The sequence below is a fragment of the Oryzias latipes genome, chromosome 4, assembly GCF_053564925.1.
Source record: "Oryzias latipes strain Hd-rR chromosome 4, Olatipes_Hd-rR_3.1".
Lineage (NCBI taxonomy): Eukaryota > Metazoa > Chordata > Actinopteri > Beloniformes > Adrianichthyidae > Oryzias > Oryzias latipes.
The window spans coordinates 17,527,779-17,536,809 of record NC_136240.1 but is presented as its reverse complement, the minus strand read 5'-3'; the positions used below and the strand labels follow the sequence as shown (position 1 = coordinate 17,536,809).

The 9,031-nt window shown below is 37.3% G+C and overlaps 1 protein-coding gene across 2 annotated transcripts in view; it reads left to right on the top strand.

Moving 5' to 3' along the window:
* Positions 1–3,595: 3,595 nt before the first annotated feature.
* Positions 3,596–9,031, top strand: part of fcho1 (FCH and mu domain containing endocytic adaptor 1) — a 46,804-nt gene continuing 41,368 nt past the window's right edge. The window contains exon 1 of one of the 2 annotated variants that reach the window (XM_011474072.4): positions 3,596–3,720. The gene's annotated coding sequence lies outside the window, so the exon portion shown is untranslated. Of the gene's footprint in view, positions 3,727–9,031 lie in introns of both variants that reach the window. The other variant, XM_011474071.4, reaches the window with a different exon arrangement.

The window sequence follows — 9,031 nt, the reverse complement described above, 5'->3', positions numbered from 1 at the left end:
AGACGGCTGACTTCACACACGTCAGAGCAAACGGGGGGGGGACCTGCGGTTGAGAAATGCTGTTTGGTCACACACCGGAGAAGTCAGGAGCAACATCATCCCAGACCTTGAGTTTTGTTAAATAATTACCATGTGGGCAGTCGAACCCCTCTGCAAAGAAAGAAATTACTGTTAGTGTTTGATTTAAAAAAATGAAGTTTTAAGTAAGTAAAGACACTGTTCATATGTATTGGGTTTGTAAAGTTTTTAATGTTATTAATAGTGTGGTTTTGATGAATAAAATGTTTGTACTGCAAATGGGTTCAAGATTTTTAAATGACAAAAAGGAAACTTGAAAACTTTTCAAAACAGAAAAAAAATCCATAAAAGGCTGGTTTTGGGCTAAGGCCAATATGATAACACAAAACAGTACAAATAGTTGTTAGTCATAGGTCACCAGCTTGTAGCACAACAGTGCTTTGTAAATGTTTACATGAAGCCCATATTTCAGGGAAAAAACATAGATAATTTTGAATACTGAGGTTTTTATGGCACTGTATTTACATTTTATGCTTTTTAAGTTTCATTTCACTTTAAATTAAATTAAATCGTCAGCTAGTATTAGATTAGACCACATACAGTAAAACCTACAACAAGCCATACCAGATTCCTTCTGTATAAAAAAAAACGACGTGTCTACGAAGCTTTATATTTTTGTGGCTGGAAATATTGATAGATTATATCACATCCCCGCTACTTTTCCCTCTTCTCACGGTTCTAATTAAAGGAAAAGTGTGCATTGGTGTTCTTGTGCCAAAGCAATTATGATGAGAGTTGACAGGATCTGGCAGAAGCGCTGACTCTGCAAAATACACAAATGGAAAAATCCTTGCTGAAACTCCCACTGCAGCGTGAAAGAGAGAACATAAAGCCCCTGTCCTGTCATGTTACCCAAAGTGGAACTCCAACAGACAACTTGTATCATCCTTAAGGTGAAGGTTTTCATAGTGGAGTCAGTGCGCCCCCTAGTGCCCAACAGTTTCAACATCATCAGTCTTAAATTGAGCAGAAAGAAGATGAATTATGGTCAGTTTGCACAGGGAATACTTATGACACTAGATAGATAGTTTGATAGATGAAGAGGCATGAATATGTCCTAAAACTAGAAAAGTAAATATGCCGCAACATTCTTTTAAAAACTGCATGAACCTAAAACAAACTTAAATCTGCTCAGGATTTAGAGCATCCAGTCTTTTCATCTGTGGTCTTGAGGTTACTGAGAGATTATTTTGTATGAAACTACTATATTCTTTCAGGGTCTTTGGTTTTTTCCTTGTTATTGCCCTAAAAAAAGATTTGATTTCTTCTCAAATAAAACCTAGCTTTTTAGTCTTTTGTGCCTTTATGGAGTGGTAGCTAAAATGTTTCCAGGCTGACAGTGTAAATAAATGAATAAGGTCACTGTGAGTGTTTGCCATCCCAAAGCAATTATTTAAAGAACAGTGTGTCAAACTGTATTTTTAATGAGAGCACCTGAAGTAATAGGAGTTCCTGAGTATTGAAAGGTGCTATGTTGTGGAGAGAATCTCCCCGACAGGATCTTCCTAGGTCAACTAGTCCTTAGAGACCAGATTAATGGCGACTCAAGAAATTATCAGGAAAAAAAAGATACCAAGGATTTAGATTCCCTCATACAAACAAGAGTTGCGGGGACCAAGAACCACGGAGTCTGACTCTGCTCATTACTGAAAGAGTCATCAAGTTCAGAGGTATAACAGGCCTTGATGAGCCCTGGTTACTTCAAATTGTTTTTGGAGGAACAAAACCAATAAAACATTTCAAATTGTAAGATTTTACTCTAAATTACACTGCTTTGAGAAATAAAAGGTAAAGTTTAAACATGAATACTTAACCTTTCTTTCTGATTTTTATCTTCCTTCAGGCTAACAACACATCAGGGAGGCAGACGCTTCCCAAAGAGACCAGGGAAATATTGACACAGATGGATGCCATCCACTTGATATTCCAGCAAGATTAACGGGCTTTTGGCGGGTGTCTCAGTCTGTTTTTCTGGAAGCAAAACCATGTCTTTGCTGTGTTTGCACTGGAAGCCATTCTTCTGTTTTGGCATCTTTGATGAACCGGCATATCGCAAGCTAATTTAGAATGTGCTGGCTAATTTGTAGAAACAGCTGTGATGAAATAAGGAGTCATTTAGATGGAGAGATGTTTCAAAGATGATAAAAATGCACACGCAGAGTCATTCTGTAAGTAAAAAAAAAAAGAACAACTGAGAGCAGATGCCGAGCAACTTCCTGGCTGTGTGCAAAAAGGTTTCAGTGAAAATCAACAAACTAGAAGTGACTTCACAAGAAATTAGTGTGCAAGCATAGCACTTGTTCAGTCCAAAGCAAAATGAATTGCTATGGGGATGTATTCTGAAGTATGAAAATGATCAATAAATGAGAGCATTTTGCCCGATTTAGAGAAAACACTTATGTAGGATCATAACCAAAACACCAAACAGATGGACTGATGATGCATGACTGAGTTCAAAAGCTCAATTAATTTTATTTCTGAGATTTTACACTGGATTATTGGCCCAGAGTGTTACCCCTCATTTTATTAGTGCTTGCAGATGGATGGAAGAAAGATAGCAGTTACACAATTTCATAAAAGTCAAATCAGCCTTCTGTAGGTTTTTGAGAAAACATGATTTTAAGACGCTGCCTCAGTTCAGGTACAGATTGTCATTCCTAAAACACTTTGTTTTTCTACTCTGCACCTGTTTTGTTTTCGTTTCTGTGCCTCATTGAAAATGAAAGGACGGAAGTATAATCTGGTGATCTCCATTGCTGCACAGGAAATGTACACTAACCATGTCACTGTGCAAAGTGAAACACAATTTGCAGAGAACACATTGTGCTGCACATTGAACTGGTTTCGATAATGTGGCACTGAGGACAAACCAGGCTTTGACACTTCCAGCAGCCCAAAAAGGCACACAAAACATGATTATATGTATATGATTATATATACATATATTTGTCACCAGAACATATTACTTAAAATGATTGAAAAAAAAATAATTCTGCATTTTTGAACATTTCATGTTCAGAGTAAAAATACTTTATTCTATTTCAGCACAGCTTGTTTTATTTTTTAATACAAAATTGCACCAAACTTTGAAATATAATACGAGAAGATTAAAAAAACATACAACGCAAAATTATCTGTACATAATAGGCTAACTTTGAGACCATTTGCTCATTTTGTGTGTCTTATTTTGAAACAGCTAATAAATGCTGAGTAGTTGTTTGATAGTATAGACTTTACACTAAAAGGTTTTTTTTTATAATTAACATACTTGCATCTTTATATTCCCATTTTTTTCGTATTTGAAATAATCATTATTTTATGGAAATAATTGTTTATATATTTACTCAGAAGTACCAAAACCTTGCATTTCTCAGCGTAGTAACAATTACCCAATTAACACTGCGTATACAATTTTCGCCCCGCCTTTACGCAGTTGCTATGCCTACTTGCCGGTTCTCCTCAGATTGACGGGTCTAACAGCCAATCAGCAATGAGTTGGGCGGGTATTGCGCTCCCTCGGAAAACTGCCCAGTAAATTTGTACTACTACGATCAAACCGCTCAGGGTGAGCACAAGTGCCGAACCGCCGCTGTGTTGACGGACCGGAGATGGAAAATATATGCTGTGGTGTCTGAAAACTCGGTACAGGTACATTTTTTCTGTTGGTTTTTCTGTCAGCCTCCGGGATAAATTAATTCAGAAGTCCACTCGAAAGACTTTGCAAAAAAAAAAAAAAAAAAAAAAAAAAGCTAGGCTATTAGAGAGAGAGGCGGAGACGCAGGAGAAGACACGCTTGTTTGACATTTGAACGGAGGGAAATTCATCTACCAAAAAAAGGGGGGCATAAGCAAACGAAAAATAAAATAAATACTAGAATTTAGATGCGTTTTGAAAACGCATCTAAATTTCAAAGGTGGGTTTCGGGTTGTTGTCCCAGCAGCATGCATTGTTTGTTCGCCTGGCTCTGTCTTGATCATTATGTGAAGCTACCTCTGCACTTCTTGCACTTTTGTTGATTTCTGTGCACTAAAAACCCAGGGTTTAAAATGAACATTTAAAGGGAGAATTTACCTCCTTTAAACCTCAAGAGAACGTCTTTCAGTTTGCATAGGATCAGAACCCGCTTTTGAAACATTTTATAATTGGAATACTTAATTTGATCTCTGTTTGCACAATTTGGACGTGAGGATTAAAAGTTTTAAAACATTTCAGATTCCCACAAAAGAAACATTATATTTAACCTATGCCATATTTTAATATACACTCTTTTAATATACCCATGTATTTAATAGGTTAAATAACATTTGACACAAGCTCACTTGAGTTACCTTGGAAATTATTTTTTTCACAGTAGCATAGCAGTTTGATTGACAAACAGGGTAATGACATATTTTTTTCAATTCTATTACTTTTATTTTTCACCATACTGTGCATCCTCTTCATGTCCTTAGTATCCCAGCCTGTTAAACTAGCTAATATATTTAAAAAAAAGCATGTCTTTTGGGTGCATCTTTAATAAAAAAAACAACAACAACAACAATTTTTTGGCCTCCTCTAATCTTAGTTTTTAAAAGAGAAAAGGAAAGTTTAATATCAGTAGTCACATTGATACATCCCATATTAATTTTCTAAACAAAAGTTTATTTTCAGAGATAAAGGTTGTTAATATATTTTTAAAGACCCACTCCGATGAAAATGGTGTTGTTGGTGTTTTAACATGTTCTTTGTGGCATTTTTCTGATGATGGAGGACATGAAGAAAATTAAGCTTAAAATTGCATTTCTGAATATTTCTTTATACAAACTGTGAATCAGAAACAGATGAAAAATCCAGTTTGAATAAGAACTTATTCGTGATTTAGTAAATGTTCTGGGTAAGCCACAAGCTCTCTGCTCCGCTCTATTCTAATATAGACGACTAGATCCATGTACGTCTTCATTTTCCTCATCTGAGCTAGCATCAGCATTTTTGTTGCACTGGTAATGTTAGGGTGGGGTTGTGAGCAAGTGGAAGAGCGTGGACAGAGATGGATGATGGGAAGTAGGGGTGGGCCTACTCTTCACCACTTGCAACTCCAGGGTTTTTAATTTCAGTGCTGATGTAATGGGTGTAAGTCTGAGGGGTGTAAGTTAGCCAGGGTGTCGCTGCAATAATATAACCAACTTGGAATTTTCCTCTGACTGCCTGTGAGACTATCAGCTTTTTAAATAAGCATTTGACTTTGAATTTGAATTTCAAACTGAATATACCGGTAGTAACATCTGCAGCCAGAATCTTTTGCATGTTACAGGCCACTGGCCACGGTGTCTGTGTGTTTTCTTTTACCTCCATTCCTTAAAAGCAAAAGGTTGGATCTGAATGTTGCTTTATAGATTTATTTACAGTTTTATTATATTTTTATTATAAAAGGACACAAATAGAACTGTATGGGTGTTTGATCGTGTGGTGCTGTGACAGGCTTGCGACCTGTCTTGGGTGTATCCCGCCCTCGCCCAACAGTTGCCAGGTTAAGCTCTCATTGCCCTTTGCCTTGTATACAGCAGGGTTAAGAAAATCAATGGATAGAATAGAACTATTATTTTATGTCATAACTTAATGAGCATTTCCCTCCAGAGTGGCTAAGCGTTTAAGTAAAGAACAGATTGTGTAGCGAAAAACTGTTTTGTATTTGATCTCTAACACTTATAATAATATTCTTTACACATATTTAATTGCATCCAATTTACCTCCAAGAATGTATGTCATGACTGTTACATAGTCTGTAAAAATGAATCTAAAGAAAAAAGTATACCTTGGCCTAGAGGAGACTATTATAAGTTTAAACTAAAAACACAACTGTCCACTGAAAATGTTCATTCAGAATCATGACTGGTTTTACAGAAGTCATTGCAAACACACTTAATTAGGATTGTATGTGTACCTCCCTTTTTACAAGTCTACTCGAGAATACTCGATTCTGATTGGCTGCTGGGTGTGGGTTAAAAAGTGATAATCCACAGTGATAATGCACGCCTAAAAAGAAGTTCCTGTCATGCAGCATAAATGTTCTATATCACTGCGCTGGCTTCTTTCAAACAAACTTTAGCTTCTTCTGGACAAAAACAAGCGGTAAGAGATTAACTTTCTCTCTGAACTGATGCTTTACTTAACGTGTCGGGACGACAGCATAATATCGCTTTCCTTTGCCGCTGCAGTCGAGGTCAGTGCCGGCTCTGATGACTAAGTAGCATGTTGTCACCTTTCTCAGAAATACATGAATATTTTAATGCTTTTCTCTATTGTTTAAATTCTCAAAATTCAAACCTTCATAGAAATTAAGTCCAGGATGATAGAATGAAAACAAAAATCTGATCACAATCAAAGATATCTGTAGATCTCAAGAGGAGATTGATTGACAAGGTCTCCAGCCAGTCATGGAACAGAACAGAGTGCGCTGTTTGGGGAAAAAAAGCAGCATAATCGCTCTAAAAGAACGAGCAAAAGATTAACTGCGACGTAGAAAGTGAACATTGCATTCTGTTCTATTTGACAGGGGTTTTTAGAGGGTTTCAGATCCCGGCACAGACTGCAGATGGGTGAAAAAAATGGCCAGATTGGAAAAAAAAAATCACACATCGCCGATATTGTTCAGGGGGCCGGACCAAACATGGAGGTGGGCCAGATTCGGCCCGAGGGCCGTAGTTTGCCCGCCCCTTTAGAATATATAGAGCTACAATTCTAATTCTAGTTTGGAGCTCATATGTGAAACGTTTACATTTAAAGCTACAATTTAAGCTTATTTTTTATGTATCCACGTTAGAATGATATATTTTTATGTGTATTTTTAGACATATGTAAAATAGTTGATTTTCAGCTCATTGTGTTTTTATTCATGGAGTTTAAGAGGATGCCAGATGACAACAACAGGGACAGTGGAAGAGGCAGCACTCACTGGTTTTTCATTTTTATTTGATTAGATTGAAAGTGGACTCTGAGCTGATGCTCCACGACAGCAGCTTCCCTACGGTCCTGGAGCTCCAATGTTCCAGTGCCTGGAACTGCACACAAATTCAAAAGAATCATTTGGGGATTCCTCTATTTTTTCTGCAAGTTGTTATTACGATTAACTAAGGTTTTTGTTACTAATGGCTCTCCCTCTTAGCACTGAGGCTGTGTATGACAGCTATGAATTATGCATGTTTAGCCTCTCAAATTTAGGCTAGAGCTCTGCAGACCCTTGTTTTGTGTTTGCCAAGCAGGGCAGCACCCAGAGGCAGGACACACTAAAGCTAACCTTTAACAGAATTAAAATGCTTTCAGTGAGGAGGAGTCTCTGATTTATGTATTTATTTTCACAATTACTGTCTGTGTTTGACATTATATTAAGCCCTGGTTGTGTAGAATTAGAGAGAATAGATGCAAACCTGCCATAGAATCTTGTTCTGTGCAAGTTAGAGATATTAAGATGACGTTTGAGAAGCTGAGACTTTGGAGGGGCAGACAAGGACCCTTATTTCTCACCACTCACCACTGTACAGTAAACCTGCGGCGGTGCTGAGCTCATGCAAACTGCTGGGTCTCCTGCTGGGTTGGTTCTTCTCCACTGGTGCCCTGTTCTCGCTCACAGCTGGTCATGCCAGGGCTCAGAAGGGATGCTTTCCTGGTGTGTTGTCATAGACGGGCCTAGGCTGAAGCTGTATGCTGCAGTAACAAAAGCACATTCAGGCAATGGACAATGGGCAGCTTACGGCCTGGGTTGTGTTTATCACTCAGCTTTTTTTTTAAACTTTCACTTGCATTGCAGCCTGCTGTTTACTGTGCTTGCACTTTCTTTTCTACTAGCTGTCTTTGTTACCAAGCAGTTGAGGATAATCTCTCTGCCTTGTGTTGTTTCTTGGTCATTAAATATGTTTTATCTTTCTATAAATGAGGTTTCTTCACTTGTTTTTAGCGTTGACATAACAGATAAGTAAAGATGTGTGAGATGTGAGACCTTAAGAAAAATGTGTTTTCTACCAAAAGTGGTTTGGTATTTAAAAATCCCCCAAAAATCTAGAGCATATCTGTGAAACTAATGCCTTGCATTAAAATACAAGCTGCAGCTGTGAACTAACTCTGGTCAGCAGATGTCAAAGGGAAGTGCGCAAGATTTGCTGGGTGAAGTCAAATGACGCCAAAGTCAAAATGCCATCAAATTAACTCCAGAATGACAGAGGACTTCATCTGCAGCACAGAACTCAGTTATTTCCACAAATGAAATGTCTTGGTCTTGTTTCTCAGCTAATGTTATAGGATATGAACTGACTTTACCAACACTGCAGCCAATTCAGATTTTACATTTTTTATTTTTCTGCTGGCTCCCGTCATTTGAAAGTATAATCCCACGTTCTCATTTATAATTAGTGCAAAAGCTGAGATATTCTGATATGAAGCATCAGAATGCTAATGTATTGGCTCTGAAGGTCAGGGATTGTGTTGACACACGGGTACTGCAGAAAGTGATGTAAATTTCACAGCTTTTTTGTAACCTTGCGGGTGAGGGCAGCCAAAACATAAACTTGACCTAATAAAGAACATAGAGTTGACATGGTGAGTTGAAGGCTCTTTATAGTTTGAGGCAAAGCTATAACATTTTCACACTTGTGGTATTTGATGAACATGAATTCCAAATTATGATAATAAATTTCAGATAATAAATTTCTGTTTGTTCTTTTGACTAGACACAGCATTCACTCTAGACACAGACTGGAGTGTTGGATTTTTTTTTATTTTTTTTTAAAGGTTTTGCACCAACAGACTATTTTTAAAAAGCACTTTTAAAGACCCACTTCAATGAAATGGTGTTCTTGGTGTGTGTTTTTAACACGTTCTTGTAGCATTTTTCTGAATATGGAGGACATATACATAAAGAAAATTAAAATTAAAGGGCCTATATCATGCTTTTCTTAAGCCCTTTAGAGTAAATTATATATCC